This window comes from Giraffa tippelskirchi, chromosome 6, assembly GCF_054371585.1.
Source record: "Giraffa tippelskirchi isolate mGirTip1 chromosome 6, T2T-mGirTip1v1.2.pri, whole genome shotgun sequence".
In the NCBI taxonomy this organism is placed as follows: Eukaryota; Metazoa; Chordata; class Mammalia; order Artiodactyla; family Giraffidae; genus Giraffa; species Giraffa tippelskirchi.
The window spans coordinates 149,340,798-149,366,882 of NC_137280.1; the positions used below are offsets into that span (position 1 = coordinate 149,340,798).

Below are 26,085 nucleotides of genomic sequence, written 5' to 3' on the forward strand. Positions count from 1 at the left end.
TAATGTTCGATTTCAAACAACTGTGGCATCTCTGTACCTCTCTTTAAAGCTAAAATTCTCAAAAGAAGGTACTACATTTTTTGCAACGCACTCCTTCAATCTTTGAAATAGAGGTCTGCCTTCCACCTCTACTGAAGCATGCCTTTCAAATATAATTAATGATTCATTTTTAACCTTGTTTTCACTAAGTTGAGGTATAATTTTTATTCACTGGGAAAGCAGAGGCCTAAATATTTTTGACAATGTGTACACTGAATAAACCATACACCTTTGTAGATATATTATGTTTGCCTCATTCCAGATCATTCCCTCATGCCACCTGGCAGGTGTGATGAAAAAAATCAGAATGGTTATTGCCTCTGGCAGAATGTAAAATGCATTCTGATTTCTTTCATCATAGATTATTTTTTCCTTCTATAGAACTTAAGGTAAATGAAATCGAACAGTGTGTAGTCTTTTGTATCTGGCTTCTTTGATTCCGTATAACATTTTGGAGTTTAATCAACATTGTTCTCTATAACAGAAGTTCATTCTATTTTACTAGTAGTATAACTAGTGTATGCTTAGCCACTCAGTCATGTCCAACTCCTTGTGACCCCACGGACTGTAGCCCCCCAGGCTCCTCTGTCCATGGAGTTCTCCAGGCAAGAATACTAGAGTGGGTTGTCATGCCCTCCTCCAGGGGATCTTCCCAACCCAGGGACCAAACCCAGGTCTTCCACATTGCAGGTGGATTCTTTACAGTCTGAGCCACCATAGAAGCCCTATATAACTAGTAGGTGCTCCCTATTAAATAATCATACTGCAGTGCATTAGTCAATTATTTTGTTTTGTATATTTGGATTGTTTCCAGTTCAGGGCCATTATGAGTAAAGCTATTATGAGCATACCTGTACATGTCTCTTTTTGAACATGTTTTCATTTCTCTTTTGTAAATGCCCAGGAAGAGGATTGCTGAATCATAAGGTAGCTATATATTTAACTTTATGAGAAGCCTTCAAACAGTTTTCCAAAGTGGACACACCATTTTGTAGTCCTACCAGAAATGAATAAAAGTTCTGATTACCCCATATATTAACAACATTTGGCATTTTCGGTGTTTTTGATTGTAACCATTTTAGCATGTACGTACAATATCTGCATGTGATACCAATTTGCATTTTCCTAATGACTAAAGATCTTGAGCACTTCTTGATTTTATCGTTCATTTGTGAAGTATCTGTTCAAGAATTCTGCCCATTTTGAGTAGTTTATTATAATGTGTATTATTATTATTTATGTATTTGTAGGAAACCCCTAGCTCATTCCATACACAGAAGTCAATTCAAATGAAGTATGGAATGGAGCATAAAAATTATAAAAATTACAAACTATTAAAAGAAAGCTTAGGAAAACGTCTCGACAACATAGGCAGAAGTTTCTTAGAGGGAACAGAGAAAGCACTATCCATAAAATAAAATACTGGTATATCAGATTTCATAAGAATAAAATCCTACTGCACATCAGTTCAGTTCAGTTCAGCCGCTCAGTCGTGTCCGACTCTTTGCGACCCCATGGACTGCAGCACGCCAGGGCTCCCTGTCCATCGTCAAGTCACCATTAAGAAAATGAACAGGCAAGCTACAGACTGAGAGAAAATATTCAAAATGAATATATCTGACAAGTACTTGAATGAACAATATATAAATAACTGATGATCTTTTAATTATTAAATATATAGGCTTTTCATTTCTTCCTTCTGTGGCTTCCTTTTTCACATCATTTGCCCTGTTTGACCAATCACTTCTTAGAAAGTGATTTGTCCTAGTAGTTGTTCTTTTTCTTTGGTCATTTATTATCCTCTCTAATTCATCTATTTTAATCATTTTCACTGCCGTTCTTTGAATTATTTTCTGATGTGTTATCCAGGATCATCTCCCTAGTTATTTATCCTTTTCAGTCTAACTTTTCCCCTGAGTGGTCTAAATTCTTGCCACACACAGTATGATCTGTCAACCAGCAGCATCAGCCTCTGTGAGCTCTTCAGACTTGAAGAAGCCCCACACAGGATGCACTGCATAACAGATCTGCATTTTAACATCCTCAGGTGGATTCCTATAAATACACATTAAAGCTTGAGAAAAAGGAGTATTGTAACTTACATCCCTGGTTTCAACTGTCTCCTCTGGTGATAATCCTTACATATTTAGTACATGCCATTCTAATGTGGTCCAGATTTATATCTTAGCAAGTCGAGTGCCTCCAGATGGTTGATATCTAAGTAGGTATGTAAAATACAATATGTTCAAAACCAAATTCATTATCTTTCTCTTTTTAAATTTTCATATTTCAGTTCATGGGGAGATGAGGGCAAATAATTTTTGTCTAACAATATTAGTGACTTTTCTAACATAAAGAGATATTGCATAAAAATAAAATGGTGTTACGGTACTCAGTTTTTAATTCTATAAGGCGAGGAGGTCATAGACTGAATTATAATGGGAGTAGTATAAAAGAAAAAAATGAAAAATAAATCCCCATAGACTGTATCCTGCCAGGCTCCTCTGTCCATGGAGTTCTCCAGGTGAGAAAACTGGAATGGGTTGCTATTTTTTTCTCCAGGAGACCTTCCTGACCCAGGAATCAAATCCAGGTCTCCTGCATCACAAGCAGATTCTTTATTGTCTGAGCCACCAGAGAAGCCAAAATAAATAATGTGAAATATTGTAAATCAAAAAATAGTGATAACATATATTAACTCTCTAAAAGAAAGATTATCATTTATGATCTTCTATTCTAAATAATCCTAGCGTTCAGAACTCAAAACAATTTTTCCCACCTGCAACCAGTTTAGCAATGTTACGTACTGGAGCGGAAATGCTATGAATTTTGTACATATCTCTTATGTGATGTCAGAATATCATCAGATTTTTATTCCATCAAAAAATAGTTATCAGCAAACACTAAAAGTTATGTTTTTATTCAGCTATTCCCAGCTATTCAGCTATTTTGTGGTGATAAAAGCAAGCCATTCAACTTGGATGAGAGGGAGAAATGCAAAAGATTTGATTTCTGTTATATAAAGACTAAAAATTATTATTGAATTTTTAGTACTGAATTACACATATCCCATAGGTACCGAGTACAATGGTGGTTTCATTTTTAGTGAAAATATTTTATTTCATCCCAGATGTCAGAACGTCTTCAAAGTCATGTCACATAAAGGACATTTCCTTACTATTTCTCTAAGGTAAAGATTTAAATTCATGCATCCCATTTTGAGAAAGATTTTTCAGGTGAAGTTGTAAGCCACTCATAACTTCTTTTCTCCAAAAAAAAAAGGAGGGGCAAATTAATTGTCATACTTTAGCTTGATTCTTGGCTAAGTCCATAGGATAAAATATCAATAAGCATGACCGAAATACGCTATTTCCACTGTGTTTATGATAATAATGCCATTAGAAAACATTTATGGAGAGTTTCCATGTGCCTCACTTTATTATCATTATCCCATCAGGTTCATACAATAGCCCTATGAGGTTTAGAGAGTTATAATGACTTTCTTAAGGTCTCATAGTTAGAAAAATCCTACTCAGGTTTTCAGGCTAATTTCAAAGTCAATGTTATTAACCACTCTAATGCAAAGGTATCAAAATTTGTCATCTTTTTTTTTTTTCCCCCTCAAAGGAGAAAAAAATATATTATTTGGAGAAATAATAAAAAAAATAAAGGTAATCTATTCTCTCTGCACCTCTGGAGGGTAAATTTTCTGCTCTGTGGAGTCAGAAGGAGAGAATCAGCCAGGGAAATAATAAAAATGATGACAACTGTGTCAGTTCTATAGAGGGGAGGAAAATGAATTACTTCATGGCATCAGGGTGCATTTGGAAAGTAGGACTTCAAGGAATCCTGGAAAGAAATTTTATTTCTGAGTGGTGTGTGATCCTCTCCCCATACCTCAGTATTAGGCCAAGAAGAATCCACTCACTCCAAACAGGGGTAGATATCCACACAACTCTCTTTCTTTCTCTCTCTCAAACTTCAGCATTAGTATGGACCCCAAATTTACCACTTGTACAACTAGACACATGAGCATTTCCAGCTGAGAAAACGAATTTTTCACACATTGCCGGAATCCTTATCCTGAGCAGACACAGCATCCTCTCAGCACATGGGCTTTCTGAGTGAAATCAGTGCTGCTGTCAGGATCCACATTTTCAATCTATATTCATCCACCCAGCATCATATCTTCTTGGGTAGAGCTTTGTCATACAGTTGAAGCTAATGTTCTGGCAGGCTTTTATCTTGCTAGTCTATCATTACAATCCCAACTGAACCAGAAGGCCTCGGGGATTTTCTGTTGCTCTCAGTCAATCAGTATGGCAGATACCAACTTTTCATAATGCACTGATCCAAAGGAGGCAGTCACTGCATGGGATTTCCACTTTCAGCATCTCTTCCTCCTCCTACATAAGAAATCTGGAATAATTAATGGGGAAAAAATGAGAAGTGTCAGGTTTTGCAGTATTTGACCAGGTGACAAATTTCAATTATTGTTTGTAAATTTCTAGTCTTCTCTTGAGCTGCTACCTAATAAACTGCTGCTAAAATTAAAGTTCAGGAAGAGCTTTCTGAGCTGTACACTGTTAACTGCATCTCCTTCAGGAGACAGCATTTAGTTTCTATGGGGCAAAATGATCCTAGTAATGTGAGACATAAATAGAACTGGTTATATGTATATATATATATTGCAGTATGTACATTTTCCCTGTTATTATTTTTGAATTTTCTGGACATTATTTTAGATGTATGTTTCCTGCCTTTGTAAACAAAATATGTTGAATATAATTTAACTTTATTCTAGAGAGCTCAGAACATCATTGTGAATATCCATTATTGGCTGTGGAGTAATGATGCTGTATTAGATTCTATGCAATTTCGTTGTCTTGTCTTGTTGTAAGCCACCATTTCTTTCATTCAGTCATTCATTCTCTGAATTCCACTTATTTGCCAAACCTAAAAAAAAAAAAAAAATCAATGAACCAAATCAGGCATTACTTTTGTCTTCTTGGATTTAGTCTAGTCTGAGAAGTAGGTACAGATAGAATAAATACACACAAAAAATATAAAATTCAAATTTAATAAATGCCAAGAAGAAAAAGAACAGGATGTCATCAAGGAGAAGGGTAGATTTATCTAATTCAGATGAAAGAGTTAGGGCAAGACTCTGGGGAAGTGGAATTTTCCTGCTGAGATTTTAAAAATTAGGAATTAGCTGGAGGAAAATAGTAGCATGTGTAAGGGATTTAAGGTTAGAAAGACCTCAAATACTCAAAGATTATATGAATGGAAGGCCAGTGCTGCTATGAAATGATGTGGGAGGGGGATTTCTGAAGGATATTTATGGTCTTTAAATGTCTTAAGAGAAAGAAATTCTAATTACTTCCTATTGAGTGATTTTTAAATTCCAGGAAAATAGTCACAAATTTAAGGGAAAAAAAATGATACAAAAATAACTTGATACTCTTAAGAATGAGTAAGGATTTAGGTCAAACACAGATATAATTCACAAATTACCTTTATGTTTGTTATTCATCTTCACAATTTCCCCTAAGTTATGAAGATTCCCCATGGAAGTTAAAATGAGTCTGACAAGGGATAAAACAAACAAACAAAATGCCAATTGAAGCCCCAAAGTCACTACTTCTCAGATTCCCACCTCATTAGACCTCAGGAGTTTCTATAAGGGGTTATTAAACAAATGAATTCTTATTTTAGTTCCTGTAGCATGTTGCTAGTGTGAAAACAATTTATATGTAAAACAAATTAAATTATGGTAAATTAGCATAAAGTTCAGTATTAGACAGCAAATTTTAAAATAGTAAAAGTGTTTGACTTATGAAAATTAAAAATAAGATGTTTTCTCAAAAAATCTCCCTCCTTTATTAGACCATATATGTTTTTTTTCTTTTGGAAAAAATTATTAAAACAAAAATATACTTAAATTATGCCTACAATTCACTTGCATTTTAGATTTGTACCTAAATAAGCATGTAGAAATTATTTTACTTTCTGGAAATTGATTTTCTGTTGATTTAAAAAAAAGAGAGAGAGATTCATAAGAAGCATGGATTGCTTCTTAAATTCATCCCAAGCATTGAAATTCATTATCCAATTAATGGTACTTAGTATGTGTTATTCATAAAATGCCCATAAAATCGATCATTAAAACTCAGAGCAGTAGATTTTTATAGTAGAATGTATGTGTACTCAAGACAAAACCAATTCTAGTGCCTGCTAATACCAATGTTATTAGAAAACCTTTTCCTTGTTTTACTTTTTGAATGTAATTAGAAATTTGCTTAAAAATCCCCACTGACATGCAATGTTAATATTGGTGCAATTAATGAAATGCTAATATTTATGAATTAATTGGAAAAAATCTTGATGAAAGGAAGCTAACAGAAATCATTTATGCAGAATCTACCAGAGGACAAGATTTGTCCTTGGTGACTTGCTCATTTTGCTTTCAGAATGTTATTTAGTAAAATAGTCAGTGGTATTTCAGTAAATTCTTGATTGAAAGAGTTCTCTAAGACAACGTTAACAAGCTAGTTTCTAACATAGATGTTAATTGGAGAGGTAGGAATTGGTATTTCTCAATCACTAAAATCTGCAGGAATAAAAATGTGATTCTTTTGTCTACAACTCAACTTTGTCTCTGTCTTGAGCTTTCCTTTTCCCTGAGGGCCAAACATACAGTCTTAGTCCATTCTATGTGGACTCACTTATTTTAGGATTAAACTACTTAATTCAGTGCTTATTCCGCTCCCTCCGCTTCTACCAGCATCTCCTCTAGGTTCATCTGACTTTCTAAACATTATGTCAGTATTTGCTAAACCTTCTTTGTTCCAATTTATTTTCCATTCACAGCGATGTGTTGTTTTCTTCTTTGGCATCTTTGTGCCACATGTGAAATTTCTACCTGTCTGTCAGCTATTAATAATTAATGTCAGAACACCACCATCTTTGGTTCCACAAGAAAACAAGTAGCAGTTCCCCTGCCTTTGTTTAGGCATGCTCTATCCTCCCAAACCATCTTGGTTCTAGAAACTCTCGGCAAAGTTTGGTGCCTTCTATGGTAGATAGGGGCTTCCCTGGTGGTTCAGGGATAAAGAATCTGCCTGCAATGCACGAGACATAGGAGACGTGGATTCAGTCCCTGGGTCAGAATGACCCTCTGGAGAAGGAAATGGCAACCCACTCTGTTATTCTTGCCTGGAAAATTCCATGGACAGAGGAGCCTGGCAGGCTACAGTCCCTGGAGTTGCAAAGAATCAGACATAGATGAACTGAACAATGACAGCAAAGAACATATAGGCAGGGCTCAGAGCCCATATAATGTCAGTGATATTAGACTGTCTTGGAGGAATCACAGCTGAAGTACGCTGAAGTATGTATCTTGGTAAATATTCTTCACAAGTTTTTTTTTTTTTTTTTTTCTTTCTTCCCTTAATTTTACCTGTTTTTGGCTTTTGTACATTGAGACTCACATTTGACATCTTTTATTTTCTGTCCCCACCAAAGCAACTTCCATTTAGGAAACAGTGGACTCATGAGGGCCAGGTAACAAGTGAAAAATTTGCTGATCCTCAAAGGGTACATGAAGCTCCTTGGTCACTGCTTCACATTGCGCCATCGTTACATACTTTATCATTCTAAAACTTGAACACTAGGTCAAACTTGGAAATTAAAAAATTATAAAAGAAAGGATGAAAGAGAAGAAGGAAGAAAGAAGTAAAGTGTGCATATTAGCATGTTATCCAGAAATTAGACCTTTAATATAAACTCCCCAAATATCATTAAAGTGAAAGTCGTTCAGTCATGCCTGACTCTGCAATCACATGGACTATACAGTCCATAGGATTCTCCAGGCCGGAACACTGGAGTGGGTAGCCTTTCTCTTCTCCAGGGAATCTTCCCAACCCCGGGATCGAACCCAGGTCTCCCTCATTGCAGCTGGATTCTTTACCAGCTGAGCCACAAATTTAGGGATAGATAGGGCAAGACAGTAAATTGAGAAAGTTACTTCCTATCTCCTTTTTACTCTTTTCCTGGCAACACTCATATCTTTTTACACAGCCCTTCCCATCTACCCAGGTCCCAGCTCCAGGTGATACTCACGGGTCTTTTAGCCATGTGTTAGATTATCATTTTATTGTTTAAAACATTTCCTTTAGAATTTCTTTCCATGAAGCCAATGGTTATACAATCATTAAGTCCAATCTGTATTTTAGCAAGGGCTACTTAGTGATAAACTCATCACAAATGTACCCAAATTATTTTGAGGTACAAAGCAGGTCAATGGTGAAAGCAGTTTATGTCAGACTGGCTACCTTGTGATCACCCGAGGACATGGGTTGGACCATCTTCCAATTAATAGGTAGGCTATGGAGAACTTAGGGAAATTGAAAGGAAGTTTATTAGTCATACAAGGGATTACTGGGAAGGGCAGGGGGAGCACAGACTTGTCACAGAGAAAGCTGGGCCTTTATCACGGTTAAGGAGTGAGATTAGGGCATTTTCTAGGTTTGGTTTGTGGTTTGTGAAGTTGAAATGTTCCAAGAGGGCCACAGCAGGGCACGTGTATGAACTTTCTTATCAACCTGTCCGGATGTGTAGCTAACAGGAAAGGGGAAACAGGTTTAAAAGAAGTCAGTGGTATGCTCTCTTTGACAGCATATATACTAAAATGTATTCCCTAGTGGCTCCAACAGTAAAGATTCTGCCTACAATGCAGGAGACCCAGGTTCTATCCCTGGGTCAGGAAGATCTCCTGGAGAAGGAAATAGCAGCCCATTCCAGTATTCTTGCCTGGAGAATCCCATGGACAGAGGAGCCTAGTTTGTCATAGCCCATGGGGTCACAAAGAGCCAGACACTACTGAGTGACTAACACTTTCATACTTCATACTAAAATTAGAATATTAGCATGGCCCCAGCATCAGGATGACATGAAGATTCATGAAGTATTCCATTGCTTTGCTTGGGACTAGTAGATGCAAATCACTATACGTGGAATGAGTAAATAACTAGCATGGGGAACTATATCGATATCTTATAATAAACCATTATAAAAAGAATATATATATGTATAACTGAATCACTTTGCTGTACAGCAGAAATTAACACAACATTATAAATCAACTGTACTTCAATTAAAAAAAAAAATAAGTCAGTGGTCTAATACCCAAAAATAGGGTCAAACTCTATTACATTGGTCTTTACCTGCTCGGTTAGAATGCCTAGGGGCTTCTTACCCCAGAAACCAAGGACAGCTTCCTCAGAGACTAGATGAGGATGAAGCAAGGGGTGCTAAGAAACCAGACTGAGTAAACAAATTTGGAGAACAAATATTAAGGTCCCTGCCTTCCTTTCATGGCTGCATCCTGAGCTAAATGTGGGATCACACATAGATTAACAGTGTAGTGATGGACCTCCATGACTCTCAGATACAGCTTTCCTAAAGGGCTGGAACCCTCTAGGTGTAAAAGGTCTTTTCATTCTTCTAAAACTATATGTTAGCAGAGTATCACTATTTGTAGGGCAGGAGCAATTATAAAACATTCATGATAGATTTCAAAATCAGGCCTGCATGTGTATTCATTCATTCACTTTTTTTTTTTTTCATTCATTCTTTTCCCAGTGAATAAGAACCTATTTAGCAACTCAGCTACTTTTAGATGTGCTATGATACATTGAGAAGGAAGATAAATCACTTGTTCCCATGGAGTTTGTTTTTGTAGGAGGTGACATAATTTTTTTTTTTAAAGAAAAATTTCAGTTCTATTAAGTGCTATAAAGAATACTGGGTTCTATCTTAGCCTGAGGTGCCAAGGGAGGCAGACTTGGGGGACTGATGGCTAGCCTGAAACCTGAAGCATCAGTCCAGAAAGTCTTTAAAGAAGTTAATGCTCAGTGCAGGAGTTCCCATTTTCTAATTTTCGTGTTTAGCCAGCACTATATTTAATTGGCCAGATAGAAATAGGGCAGAAATTGAAAATGGGCTTCTCTGCCTCTGTAATGAATTAAATAGTTTTCCATAGCATTAGCTGTAAATGACACTACTGAACTGACAATTTCTTTCTTGTTTGGGCTTCATTTAAACTTCTGAATGGTATTAAGAGGTTATTAGAGATTAATCTTCAATTAGGTATTCTGATAGCCCAAGAAATTGTCAAAGGGTCCCTCTGGCCATACTTTTTAGCATTAAAGAGATATTGAATTAATAATATTTTGCCATCTCTTCAGACCTTTAAACTCCTGTGACTAATGTCCAATCATTTAGCCCACTTAAACAGAATGTCACACTGTGAGCCTTCCATTCTGAATAGGTCACCGTAGGCTAGAGCTCATTAATGTTGAGTGTCCATTTCAGAAGCTCCAGCAGTCATTCAGCCCCTATGTTTTAAGAAAATAAGTAGAAAATTGTTTCCTCCCAAATGGAAGGGTTATGAAGACAGTGCCATATGTCATTATTACTGTGACTAAAAAGTGTCATCGCAGTTCTATAGTGCTATATAATGCTCCCACATAAGGCCATAAAATCATGTTGGGTTAGTGACTGAAGCCTGTGGCACACTTCCCAGACCCTCTGGAGTGCTGTGGACTGCACAGGACAGTGTCCAAAGCCCAGCGTCAGAAAGCAGGAGCAGCTGTGCAAGGCAGTTGTGATTTATGTGGGAGTCTCATCCACTAAAACAACAGGTGAATGAATTGACCAAGTATCTGCAGTGAGAATTTAAAGGGAAAGGTCAGGAGGGGATAACCTGAAAAGAATCTCCCTCATTGTGTTAATCTGAAAAGTTAAGATTACACTTATTTTAAAGCTTACATTTTTAGTAGACTATGAGGAGAAGATACGTTATCACGTAGGGATGTAGCTTTCAGCTAATGTGTTTCTTTCTGTGCCTGGTCTCTGTAACTGTATTGCATCCATTAGGCTAACGTGTAATCAATAATAATAAGACTTATCAATGTGTAAGTCATAGGGCTTGGCTAATTGTAATTTCTAAACTGGCATTTTCAAAGGAGGAGATACATGGTAGAACTCATTCACTGGTTTGGATTAGATGACTTGTATAAACATCTGTTAACTTTGACTCTCAATGTTACTTCCCCCTTTTGGTAGAAGCTCCTCCATTCTATTTTCCTTTAGGGAACTATGGTCTTCCTTCAACCCCACGTTTCTGCAGTTTTGCTGGGACTCTCAATAGCAGTAACTCACCTTCCTGAACCAAGAGTGGGTAGACATGTGACCCAAATTACACCAATAAGGCTGCCCTTCTGCTGTGTTTGAATTTTAAGAAGAGACACAGGGATAGAAAGTGGTTGGGCCTGATAAACCACTGTGAAAAGCTGAAGAGAATTTCTATGGGTTTCTTGTTTCTTACATTGCAAAAGCAGTCCTAATCCTATTCTTATGAAAAGTTGGTTGTAAAGGATTCCCTTATTTGGGGAGCTATTCTATTTCCTTCCAATATATTCAATTTAAGCAAAATTAATTGTTTCTATTGGGGCCCAAGAACATTAACTAATACTATGATATCAAAACTTTCATCCAATAGATAAGCTAAAGAAATAATTGTTTGGACAAAGACATTATGAATAGAGTAGATATAGGTGGTTGTATTGTGTGGAAATGATGTGTTTGGTGGGGGTAGGACATTGAAAAGAAAAGCAGTGGGGGGCTTTGGATTTGGAAGGTTTTAAATACTAAACCCTGGAATTTGCTTTTTGATACAGTACAAAGAAAGAGAAAAAAGACAACCCAATTTCTGTACTATTCCCATGACATCCAAGACCTTGTCTCATGACATCTATGGATTTCAGTTATCATATCTATGAAGTGATGGGGGTGGGCTGGATGATCTGAAGATCTTGTTTAGTTCTTTGGTGATGTAATAATGTATTATTACTCTGCAAGCCATGGTGAAATGTTGAACAGAAGAATGACCATATAAAAACCATGTTTTAGGATTAATGTAAAAAATGACATTTCTGTGTTAAACTTGAAATAGAATATCTGAATTCTTCATTGCTCATTATAATTTTAAAAACAAGTTTGCAAAATACCTAGACCTTTAGTGCAAGAAAACTACATGGGATTGCTAGATAAAGTCAAAGGCAAGTGAGTAAACAAAAAGACTGACCTAACAAGTTAGGTGCAAATTTTATTAGGGGTAACAAAAATTCATTTAAGAATAGAAATTCTAATGGGCATGAAAAAAATCAACAAACTTTACCAAAATTCCTTAAGCAGATATACATAATTTAAATGAATGACTGCCTAGTAAGCAACAGTAAACTTATTTTGATTATTTGAAATGATTTTAAATTTACCTGGTATCTGACAGTGTTGAAATGTTGAAATGGCATTTAAAAATGATTTAAACATGGAACTGATCTCTCAGAAAACTACTCTGTTACCAATACATTCTTTAACATATGTTTGCCTATGAAATATAACACAGAGAAAATGCACAAAACAAAAATCAAAACGATGAATTATCATAAAGCCAGCATCCATGTGACTACCACTCAAATCAATAAATAGATCAGAATGTGTAATCTAAAAGCCTCTTCCTACCTTCTCCCCATCACTACTTCTTCCTTGTCTCCAAAGGAAATATCATCCTGACATTTACTACAATCGCTCCCTTGGTTTTATCATCTAACCCTGGGCTAACTTTTCCTGTTCTTTTAATTTTGTCCTAATAGAAATATATGACTTCTTTCACTTATTATAGTTGTGAGATCCATCATTGTTGTGGGAAGCTATATCTCATTCATTTTGCCTATTGTATTGTAATCACACTGGTTCAGTTGGTAAAGAATCCTCCTGTAATACAGGAGACTGCCTGTAATGCAGGAGACATGGGTTTGATTCCTGGGTCAGGAAGATCCCCTGGAGAAGCAAATGGAAACCCACTCCAGTATAAATACTGGGAGGTCCCATGGACAGAGAAGACTTTGTCCATGGGGTTGCAAGAGTCCGACACAATTTAGCAACTAAACCACCACCACATAGTAATCCACCTATGAATATGATACAATGTATTTATCTATTATATTATTAATGACTATGGGGATTATTTACATTATTGATTCTAAATCATACCACTGTTAGCTTTTGTATACATATTTCTTCAAGTTCATGTAGTAACATTTATATTGGGTGTTTTTTATAAAATGGAGTTTCTGGGCAATGGGATACACTTTAGCAGTTATATGTCCACTTTAGCAGATAATGTAAAGACATTTTCTAAAGAGGTCGTAGCAATTTATACTCCAATCATTGTGTGAGAATTTTTATTGATCCACATATTTGACAATGCTTGTGAAAATATTTTTAATTTTAGCCAATCTTAGGCATGTGAAGTTTTATTTCACTGTGACTTTCATCTGCATAATCATAAGTAATAAATTTAAATATGTTTGTTTGCTTCTTGCATGTCTTTTTTTGTGAAATGTCCATTCATATCTAACTTCTTGCATCTTTGGCCAGATAACTTTCATTAGCTTTGGAAGGTTTACAGCTATCATCTGTTCAAATATGATGGCTGCCTTTTTCTCTTTCTAGATATTCTTTTCTTACCATATATTTTATGCTATTATCCTCTTTGTACTTTCTTTCATATGGCTCTCTCTGCTTCATTCATTATTCTCATTATTCATCTAGTTCACTACGTATCCTGTCAATTCTGTTTAACTTGTTGTTAATCTCATCCAGTGCATTCCTCATTTTGATTACTGTATTTTTATATTCTGAAATTTTCACTAGTGTTTTTTTTTCCAATTTCTGTTGTTGCGGTTTTTGTTCAGTCACTAAGTCTTGTCCAACTCTTTGCAACCCCATGAACTGCAGCATGCCAGGCTTCTCTGTCCATCACTATCTCCCTGGGTTTGCTCAAACTATGTTCATTGAGTTATTGATGCCATCTTACCAACTCATCCTCTGTTGCCCCCTTCTCCTCTTGCCTTCAATTTTCCCAGCATCAGGGTCTTTTCCAATGAGTCAGTTCTTTACATCACTTGGCCAAAGTATTGGAGCTTCAGCATCAGTTCTTCCAAAGAACCGATTAAGGGTTGATTTCCTTTAGGATTGACTGGTTTGAACTACTTGCTGTCTAAGGAAATCTCAAGAGTCTTCTCCAGCACCACAGTTCAAAAGCATCAATTCTTTGGCTCTCAGCCTTCTTTATGGTCCAGTTCTCACACCCGTACATGACTGCTGGAAAAACTATAGCTTTGAGTATACAGACCTTGGTTGGCGAAGTGATGTCTCTGCTTTTTAATACACTATCTAGGTTTGTAATAGCTAGTCTTCCAAAGACCAAGCATCTTTTAATTTCATGGGTGTAGTCACCATCTGCAATGATTGTGGAGCCCAAGAAAGTGAAATGTAACTCTATTTCCACATATCCCTCATCTATTGGCCATGAAGTGATAGGACTGGATTCCATGATCTTCATTTTTTGAATGTTGTTTTAAGCCAACTTTTTCATTCTCCTCTTTCACCTATATCAGGAGGTTCTTCAGTTCCTCTCCATTTTTTGCCATTAAAGTGGTATCTTCTGCATATCTGAGGTTGTTGCTATTTCTCCCAGCAATCTTGATTTCAGTGTGTGATTCATCCAGCCCAACATTTTTCATGATGTACTCTGCATATAAGTTAAATAAGCAGGGTGACAATATATAGCCACGATACTCCTTTTCCAATTTTGAACCATTCTGTTGTTCCATGTCTGGTTCTAACTATTGCTTCTTGTCCTGCATACAGGTTTCTCAGGAGGCAGATAAGGTGATCTGGTATCTCGATCTCTTTAAGAATATTCTACAGTTTGTTGTGATCCATACAACCAAAGGCTTTAGCATAATCAATGGAGCAGAAGTAGATTGTTTTTGGTAATTCCCTTGCTTTTTCTATGATCCAGCATATGTTGGCAATTTGTTCTCTGGTTTCCAAATCCAGAGATTTAGAAGGTTTCTAAATCCTTTCTAAATTCTAAAGACTTTTCTAAATCCAGCTTGAACATCTAGAAGTTCTTGGTTCATGTACTACTGAAGCCTAGCTTGAAGGATTTTGAGCATAATCTTACTGGCGTTTGAAATGAGCGCAATTATATGGTAATCTGACATACTTTGGCATAGCCTTTCTTTGGAATTGGAAAGAAAACTAATTTTTCCCATCCTGTGGCTATTCCTGGGTTTTCCAAACTTGCTGGCTTAATGAGTGCAGCACTTTGACAGCATCATCTTTTAGGATTTGAAATAGTTCAGCTGGAATTCCATCACCTCCACTAGCTTTGTTCATAGTAATGCTTCCAAAGGCCCACTTGACTCACTCTCCAGGATATCTGGTTCTAAGTGAGTGATCTGCCAATGTTCTGCCACTTGTATTCATCCTATATAACTAATGAAGTGGCTATTTTTAAATCTATGAGTGGTCACTCTAGTATCTCGATCATCAGTAGATCTTTATTTTTATTGTTTCTGCTGATTTTGTTCATATTTTTTTGTCTCCTATTGTGCCTGGTTATTTTTTTATTGTTGGGCCTTGTTTTCCAGAATTATTTGCAGAAACAGTTTAAGGTATCTGATATTATTATCCTCTTCCACTCAGGATATAGATTTTCTAATCTGTAGGAAATAAGTCTTGGTTTCAGCTCATTTGGGGATGAGTTACAAGTCCCTGAAAGGGTCTGCCTTTTGCTCTTTCAAACTTAACCCTAAGATGTAGCATTTCCGTATCTATCCCCAAAGCAAGGGCGATTCTGTAGTTTTCCTCTACGTGCTACCTTAGACACCAATATATGTCCACTTAACCCTATAGGGCTGTAAAAATCACGATCAGTCTATGGCAGTCTGCCATATAACTGGCATGCATGCATGCTCAGTCATGTCCAACTCTTTGCAACCCCATGGACTGTAGCCCACTAGGCTCCTCTGTCCATGGGATTTTCCAGGCAAGAATACTATAGTATGTTGTCATTTCTTCCTGCAGGGGATTTTCCTGACCCAGAGACTCAGGAGTTTCCTGAGTCTCTTGCATTGGCAAGTGGGTTCTTTACCACTGAGCCACTTGGGTAGCCCCACAGAACTGGCAAACAACTTGAAAAAAAAAATGTGGCCTCCAAGTCCAAGTTTACCTCTTTGAGCCTCTATCTTCCTGGCCTAGTAATTCTTAACTATTATAATAGTAGTACAGCAATTTTTAAATAGATACACATATATGTTAAATATAAATATGTATGTATATTTTCTTCAGAGGACAGCTTTTCCAAATAGTTAATAAGCCATTTCTGGAAGTGAAAGTCTCTTGTTTGGTTCATTCCATTGTCTATCATACTACTCTCGTTATAATTTCAGAAAAAAATCTTTGATTAACTTATTAAACATTCTAATAAGGTTATCTATTTCATTCATTCATCCCATTCCATTTATAATAACATCTAAACATCATAGCTCATAATTTGTAGCTTATTATAATTTAACCTTAATCTTATTTTCAAACTGTATATAATGTCATTCTCAACCACTTGCATTATTATTCTAGAGTTAGGAAGCTACATTGTTCCCTAGTGACAAGGGACAGTCTAATGTTCTCTTGCTATTAACTCATGCTGTTTCTCCTGTCGAGTGTGCTTTCATTGTTTGGTGGTAAAATCCTATTCATCTGTTTAGACAGCTTTTATGTCAACCCTTTTGTGAACGCACTTCCTAAACCCAGCTCAAACATAGACAGTAAAATACACAGCAGACCTGATCCTTCCCTCCTCAGTTTCTAACATGAATTCCCATGTATCTTACAAGTGAACCATCCTAACCAATATCCTGAATGTGCCCTATTTCCATACCTTCATGCCCTTGTTGAGAACAAACTCTTTGCTTAAAGAAGGCCCAACCCATGCCTCAAAAAGACCCTATTTTTCTTTTTCTTCATTTCCCAAAAAAGCTAATTTAATACATCATTTTCATAGCACTTTGTGCATACCTCAATTTTAGTAGATTCTAGTCATTGTAGTCATTGTGCTTATTTTCTGAATTATTGATCAAATGATTTTCTTCCTCATTTCATTTCAGTTCAGTCACTCAGTCGTTTCTGACTCTTTGCGACTCCATAGACTGCAGCACACCAGCCTTCCCTGTCCATCACCAACTCCCGGAGCTTGCTCAAACTCATGTCCATTGAGTCAGTGATGCCATCCAACCATCTCATCCTCTGTTGTCCCCTTCTCCTCTTGCCTTCAATCTTTCCCAGCATCAGGGTCTTTTCAAATGAGTCAGTTCTTTGCATGAGATGGCCAAAGTATTGGAGCTTCAGCTTCAGCATCAGTCCTTCCCAATGAACACTCAGGACTGATCTCCTTTAGGATGGACTGGTTTGATCTCCTTGCAGTCCAAGGGACTCTCAAGAGTCTTCTCCAACACCACAGTTCAAAAGCATCAATTCTTCGAAGCTCAGCTTCCTTACAGTCCAACTCTCACATCCATTAATGACTACCAGAAAAACCATAGCTTTGATTAGAAGTACCTTTGTCAGCAAAGTAATGTCTGCTTTTTAATATGCTGTCTAGGTTGGTCTTAACTTTTCTTCCAAGAGCATGCGTCTTTTAATTTTATTGCTGAAGTCACCACCTGCAGTGATTTTGGAGCCCAAGAAAATAAAGTCTGTCACTGTTTCCATTGCTTCCCCATCTATTTGGCATGAAGTGATGGGACCAGATACCATTATCTTCATTTTTTGAATGTTGAGTTTTAAGCCAGCTTTTTCACTCTCCTCTTTCACCTTCATCAAGAGGCTCTTAGTTCCTCCTCACTTTCTGTTCCAAGGGTGGTGTTATCTGTGTATCTGAGGTCGTTGATATTTCTTCCTGCAATCTTGATTCCAGCTTGTGATTCATCCAGTCCAGCGTTTCTCATGATGTACTCTGCATATAAGTTAAATAACCAGGGTGACAATATAGAGCCTTACATGCTCCTTTCCCAATTTGAAACCAGTCCATTGCTCATGTCTGGTTCTAACTGTTGCTTCTTGACCTGCACACAGATTTCTCAGGAAGCAGGTAAGGTGGTCTGGTATTCCTATCTCTTTCAGAAGTTTCCATAGTTTAATATGATCTACACAGTCAAAGGCTTTGGTGTAGTCAGTAAAGCAGAAGTAGATGTTTTTCTGGAATTCTCTTGCTTTTTCTGTTTCAACAGATGTTGGCAATTTGATCTTTGTTCCTCTGCCTTTTCCTAATCCATTGACCATCTGGAAGTTCATGGTTCACATACTGTTGAAACCTGGCTTGGAGAATTTTGAGCATTACTTTGCTAGTGTGTGAGATGAGTGCAATTGTGCTATAGTTTGAACATTCTTTGGCATGGCTTGAAATGAAAACTGGCCTTTTCCAGTCCTGTGGCCACTGCTGAGTTTTCCAGATTTGCTGGCATGTTGAGTGCAGCACTTTCACAGCATCATCTTTCAGGATTTGAAATAGCTCAATGGGAATTCCATCACCTCCACTAGCTTTGTTCGTAGTGATGCTTCCTAAGGCCCACTTGACTTCACATTCCAGGATGTGTGGCTCCGGGTGAGTGATCACACGATTGTGGTTATCTGAGTCATGAAGATCTTTTTTGTACAGTTCTTCTGTGTATTCTTGCCACCTCTTCTTAATATCTTCTGCTTCTGTTAGGTCAATAACATTTCTGTCCTTTATTGTGCCCATCTTTGCAAGAAATATCCCCTTGGTATGTCTAATTTTCTTGAACAGATCTCTAGTCTTTTCCGTCGTATTGTTTTCCTCTATTTCTTTTACATTGATCACTGAGGAAGGCTTTCCTATCTTTTTGTGCTATTCTTCAGAACTCTGCATTCAGATGGGTATATCTTTCTTTTTCTCCTTTGCCTTTAGTTTCTCTTCTTTTCTCAGCTATTTGTAAGGCCTCCTCAGACAATCTCAGATTATCTTCCTCAGATTTTCTTACTCAGATTATCTCTTTTTTATCTTTTTGTTTTGCCCCAGATTCAAAACAGTAATTGATGTACTCCTAATATGCAACACTTAATATCTGACTGATACAGGAAAAATGCATATAATGTGTCTCCCCTTCACTAGTTTTCAAATAGTTTTCCACAAATGGATTCAGAAATTCAGTTTATATAATGGGCCCAAAGTTCAGGTCATCATATTTTTTTAATTTTTCATGATAATATAGGGAAAATGGCAGGAATTAATAAAAGCCAGGCACAATTCCAAAACCTCATTTAGCTAGTATTTTTTCTTGCTTCCACCAAAGTGTGACTAACAAATAGAATGATGCTTTATTCTCTCCATTTGGGTTTTGCTTGTTAACGTACAGTAGAGATTTTATTGAGCTGTGAAATTGTTGAAAGCACTCATCTCCAAACATTAGTGGACTTAGAATCAACTGGGAAAATTGTTAATATTGCAGATTTATGACCCTGAGTGTCTGGTTCAATAGGGCAGTGTTGGAAACTAGGAATAAGCATTTTATTCAGCACCTCATGTAATTCTACTTCAAGAATTCTGCTACCATTGTTAATAATAGTCTGGTTTCTATGTAGTTATTGGTCTAGAAGTAAAGCAAACTATTGGGCATACACATAAAGTCTAAATAATAAAATGCTGAATTCTATAAAGCTGAATAGAAACTGTCTTAGCTATATTGCATCTGACATGGTGAATGAAATGAAACTCTATTTTTCAATATCTAATAGCAACCAAAGGGGCATAAATACCAGGCAACAGTAGTGGAGGGAAGGAATTTATCAAGTGCCTTAGAAACCAATTACATATTGCTTAATAAAAACAACAAGTCAGAGGGAGAGACAAACTTAAATTAAGAACATATGTTATCCTGAAAGATATTTCTCTGGGCTAACATCTACCCTAATCCCCACAAATACTTTACTCCTAATCATCCCCCTGTCCTTTTTATCTGCCTGTCATTCTTTTAAATGATGATACTTAACTAAGATTATAATCTGGCAACTGTTGTTTGACAGACCATGAATTTGTTTGCAGAATAGATGGATTAAATACAGACTAGAGATATTGATGGACTCATAGGAATTTATTAATGTATTTAAGAAATATTGTCCAGCCAAATAAACAAATTACTTTAGTGCTTTGAAAATGTCTGTGGTTCAGTTTGTAATGGTGGTATGTCAGCACTTTTTAACGGATGACCTCTCAAATTTATGACTTTGATGGAAAAATTTGGATAGAACAATAACAACAACAACACATACACACACTTGCAAGTGTGGACTGACCACCCCTGCTATCTATAAGGAGAAACTATGTTATATTTTTTAAGTTATGAGCATTAGTATCCAATAGCACTTTTGTTCTCTTTTCTTCAGCTCTTTATAGTGCTACTTTCAAACTATACCTGCCATTTGTATTGGGATCATATGTCAATATTTGGAAAGAGTATCATGTTAAAGTATGGGCCCAACTCACATGCTGTATATGTGAAGTTGTTAGCATATTCTGACTTTCTGAAGCCACGAAGTAAGCTGGCCAAGATGGAAATATTAATTGGATTATGTGGGTGCATTCTGATTTTATGGTAAATCCATAGAAATGGCATGATTAGCCAAGAAAGCATATTTAGGATACATATGTTTTAATTATGAAATACGACTCTCTTTGGATGTCAGTTTTTGGCTCAGTTTATTATTTGAGTTACTTGAAACTAATAATTAGCATATATAGATGTTAAGTGTTTTAATCTGAAACATTTATTTTCTACTTTTAGTGGTTTATCATAAATTAAATGCAAAAGGGGATCAAGAAAAGAAAAAGAAAAGGTTTGTGGACATGTTATATTTTATTGATGTAAATACCAGACTCCTAATTCTTCATGGAAATAATCTATTTTCTTTATTCCCAACATTCAGTGTTTAATCAGTAAGAGGTAGAGGGACTGTTTTAATTGTAATATTCTTTCCCCCAAAATCCAGGTAAACACACATCAAAAAGTGAAAGCTAGAACATGTTTTTTACTTATTTTGTTAGGGCTTATTTGGGAACTAAATTTATTTTTACTAACAACAGTGAAAAATAAAGTGCTAGGAGGGCACAAGAGAGAAAGATTGAATGTGGAACTGACAATCTAACAGAAATACTTGAGAATTTCAGACAAGCCTCAAAATCTGTGGGAACTTCCAAGAATGATTTGGTTTACGTATAACTATAATAGGCTTACTTTTCAGGGGCAGATATAAGTATATTTCAAATCAGAGGTCATATTAAAAGTAAAATTTGCACTGGTATTTATTTAGTTATCAGAGCTGTATTAGTATGAAAAGAATGACATTTGTTGTTCCCCACTACGTATCCTGAAGACCTGTCTTTATAATCATGACAGGCAACACAATCACACTTTATACAGGGCAGGCTGGAATGTATACAGCCCCTAACTGGAGATATGATGTTCACTTTTATTTTTAAATGAGGAATATTCTGAAGGATAAGACTTATTTTTGTATTGTGTCTGTCAACTCATTCCTGAACACAAGTGTTCTTTCTTCTCCTTTCTGTTTCTGTCCTACTATATTAAAAGATTGATGTAGGTAATAAACCTGACCTACTTCCTAGGTTTAAAACTGCATCTGTTGGTAACTTACTAAAGAGTTTGATCTCTGATGAGCTAATCAAGGCCCAGACTGTCACTCCAATAGAGTGTACTTGGAATCGTAAAACTGTTTCACCCTATTATGTGTAAATTGGAATAAAAAGATACTAGCACACTGTCAGCACAAATGCTTCTAGAGGTTTTCCTGAAGAAACCGATCTCTTCCTAACAGCCAACATCAAAGTGAAGAACAGGACGCTGAAAGTACCATTATCCACCTACTTTTTCTTATAGAATACATGCATAGACCATTTTTAAGCCCCAATGGTAAGAATAACAGGAAAGCATGTATGATTTTTAAAATACAGGTACATCTAGTTTACAGTCAGCAGCTTTAAGAAAGAAAAACAATGCTTTAATTGGCTATTTTGGATAAATGACACCTATCACTTCTTAAACAGAATGAAGGTCCCATTGAAGTGTTTTTTTAATTTTTTTATCACTTATTAAATAAAATATCGGTGGACTAACTGGGATGCTGGCTAGGCTGGATCCTGAACCATGATCAAAATTAATCATGCAGTCTGGAATGTAGTGACAAGTGTTCTAATGCCACATTGAAAATGGCAGCATCTGCTTAATAGCATGAGCCCATTCAACACTGATGTATAATAGCAGTGAGACAGAAAATGTTTTTTTTTTTTCCTCCGAAAGTGAAATAAGTATCTATGTAATTAAGTCCTGGGAGAAAAAAAAATCATGAGCTTTAAAACTGGAGTAGTTTGGAAATTGTTAGCTTATATTATTAAAATTAAATTGTTAAACTGATGTTTTTCTGTTTGAGAGAAGAAAGTAAAATTGTTACCTGTGGTTTTACAGGTTATAAATACTGCCTACATTTGATTCAGACTTCTTAAGTACCCATAGAGATGTTTAAACGGCAAGCTACTATTTATGTTAGGCAAGATTCAGCTAATTATTAAAAAATATGTGTCAAACTATTAACAAGGAGATAATTAACTTTCTGTTCTATCCTCTGATCTTGAATACGTGTACAAGTTACCTACTGGACAATGAACTGAATGTTTATTCTACAGAAAAAATTAAACTTCAGAAAGAAAAATCATTATCATTTTTTTCCTGTAAGCAGAAACAGTTCAAAATTGGAAAATGTGTATCTTCACTATATAGTCTGTTCTGCTGAAACAACATATTCATTTCTAAAAATCATTTTGCTATGGAAAATCGCAGAATAAAAACCAGAGGGCTCATGGGGGAAATGAGATTAGGCACAACACTGAAAAACTTTATTATTGGCATTATTTTATTATTATTATGTATTATTGACTTTAAAAATACAGGAACCTAATGTGAAAAGGGTCACACAGTTTGACAGATGTTAAGTGATTAAAAAATGCATGTTTGCATGAAAATATGGTACTTATCTCAGAAAGCTGCAGACATTTGTTCATGGAAATGGATATCAAAAGAGTTCCAGTTTAATGTTCTTACATCCAAAGGAAAGCTGAAACACCACATTAGGACAGGTGTGGTTCATATCTGAGGCAGTGAACTGAGGTGCCTGGTAGCTGTTTGAAGAGTATATGTTTTGTGTATTCCTATGAAGCTGGGGTCAGCTTAGTGCAGATTTTGTGTTCACATTTTTCACCCAGATGGAATAACACAGGAGTAAACATGATTCACATTAAACTCATTGTTCCTTAATATATCAATTGCATTTGACCAAATTTGCATTTCCAGACACGCTTACAGCAAAACAGAGTCAACTGGATTCTGAGAAGATTTTAGATATAAATTATATGCACATTATGTCATAAACCTGTCATTAACCTGTCACAGCAAAATTAGAATATGGAGAGAATATACTTCCGTCGAACATGCTTTTCCTTAAGCTGAAAAATGTTACTGGGCAAAGGTTTCTTGGAATTTTGCCTTTTTTTCTTCTCAAGTCCACTTATAGTCCTATTTGAAGGAAAACAATAGTTACATCTTCACAAAATTACTCTCTAAGGAATCACCTTCAAAATTGAATCTGTTAAGAATTATCAAATACTATTTATGAGAAGAGGTTATTTTAATTGAATTTATACTGTATTCCAGGATCTTGCACTATACTCTAACTACATTATCTATTTCATTTGTCACCACCTTAAGCCACTGTGATTGTTATGTTAAAAGACCCATTTTACAGAACTGGACACTATAGTTTAAAGTGAATAGTGTCTCCAAGTTCCTGTAACCAGTAAGAGAAAGCTAATTATGTTAATATTCTGATTTAGGCTCTTTGGCACCACTCACTAAGAGATAATTTTGAATATTTTCCTGTTATAGTTCAATTTTTATATTTTTAATTAAAATATAGTTTATAATGTACTGTTAGTTTCAGGTGTTCAGCAAAGTGATTCAGTTATACACTAGTGTGTATATATATTTGTTTTCAGATTCTTTTCCCTTAAAAGTTATGACAAAATACTGACTCTAGTTCCCTATGCTATACAGTAGGTCCTTGTTGATTATATATTTTATATACAGTAGTGTGTGTAAGTTAATCCCAGCCTCCTAATTTATACCTTCTCCACCTTCTTTCCCTTTTGATAACTGTAAGTTTGTTTTCTATGTCTGGCGGTCTATTTCTGTTTTTGTATCTTTTTTTTTTTTTTAGATTCCATATATGTAAGTGACTTGAGAGGGAAAGACCTTAAAGTCTCCCCTCCCTTGACTCATAGCTTCTATACTGTAGAACAACCTGCTTATTAACAGATGCATTGCCCTGTATGCTTCTTTTCATGTGGTTCTCGTGTCTCTTACCAGAGATGTTAAAAACCACATATAGAGACACTTAATCTTTATTCTTCCTTTAATTCAGAGAAAAAGCTGCTCCTTAGATCAAGAATCTGATAAGGCTGGAGGTGGAGTGTGAAGAAAGGAACTGTAAAATATAGACACTATTCCAAATTGGTAACTTCATGGGCAAATAAGGCATCATTGCATTTTACTTATCCTTTAAGGAGCTGATAAAAAACTAAACTCTCTTTTCTAAGTGCGATGGACTCCTAGATTAAAGCCACTTAAAACAATGTATCACCCATTTCCCTCTTTCACCAAATAACATCAGCCTCCAGTGTTGCTTGCTGAAGCCTTCAGGGGCAGTTGGCAGGAGGAAAGGAAATGCACATTTGGTAAGAGGAGAGGTTGGTTCCTTGCCTAGGAACCTTACCTGGGTACCACTTAGGTTGCTAATTCCAGCCATCAGGATTTACTTTGCCCTTGAAAAGGCTTCTTTCTACTATTATTCTAACCCTTGCTCTAGCCTGTCAGGTACCACTTAGTTAAGGCACAGCAGATGCTCTGAGTATGGTTGTAGGAAAGGAAGGTTTATATAGGGTTGCCAGATTTTTGTGATATAAGTAAAAGACGTACATATCTGAATTTCACCGCAACACAGCAAATAATTTTATTGTGTAATTATATCCCAAGTATTTCATGGGATGTTTCATATCTCATAAATATACTAAAAACTTCGTTTTTAAAAATCTGAGATTTAAATTTAATTGGAGTTCCTGTACTGTATAAGACAGGCTTGCTTGGTGGCTCAGATGGTAAAGAATCTGCCTGTAATGCAGGAGACCCACGTTCCATCCCTGGGTCAGGAAGATCCCATGGAGAAGGGAATGGCTACCCACTCCAGTATTCTTGCCTGGAAAATCCCATAGACAGAAGAGCTTGCCAGGTTACAGTCTATGGGGTCACAAAGAGTCAGACTCAACCAAACGACTCATCCTTTCACTTTTTTTCACTTTGACTGTGTAAGACACCCCTACATTTATAAGCAATGTAATCCTAGATGCAGGTGACCTCAGCTAGGCCCACTCACAGCTTTGCTTAAAGGATTGCCTTTTTGTTAAGCCACTGTCATCCCTCTAAATTAATTGAAAATAAAATTAATAAAATATTTTACTTGTGCTTTAGTCTCGAGAGTCATATTGTCCTATGAGAGGGCCTGTCAACATCTTGAATTATCACCTCACTTCCATAAGCAGAGTTTTAAGTGCTTTTATTTCCTCTTCTCAGAGCAAAGATAGATTTAAAGATTCTTTATATGTACATTTATGAATGCCTATTTATATGTGAAATATAAAATTCCATCTCATTTGATTCTTTTATGTTTCTGTCTTGTGAACAGCACATGCATGCTGGTACTTTCCTGAATAAATAAGGAATAAAGCCTCCATGTACAGCAGCCAGGACAAGTGAAAATTTCAAATCAGCTCATGTTTAGTTAAGCCTGTTGCACTTCAATGTCTCTTTTTGAGACTTTTCAAACTTGGTCTTCCAAAAATATGCATTGAATAAAATGAATTTCAGGAAACCAATTCCTCCTCTATGGCATTTATTCATGTGATAAAGCCCACAAAGCTATCTTTAATTA

At 36.1% G+C, this 26,085-nt stretch overlaps 1 long non-coding RNA gene and 1 pseudogene across 1 annotated transcript in view; both read left to right on the forward strand.

The window, feature by feature from the left end:
- Positions 1 to 26,085, forward strand: part of LOC145511350 (uncharacterized) — a 220,363-nt gene that overhangs the window by 162,181 nt on the left and 32,097 nt on the right. The gene's annotated exons all lie outside the window — the stretch shown is intronic.
- LOC145511805 (U6 spliceosomal RNA) lies at positions 8,925 to 9,022 on the forward strand (annotated as a pseudogene).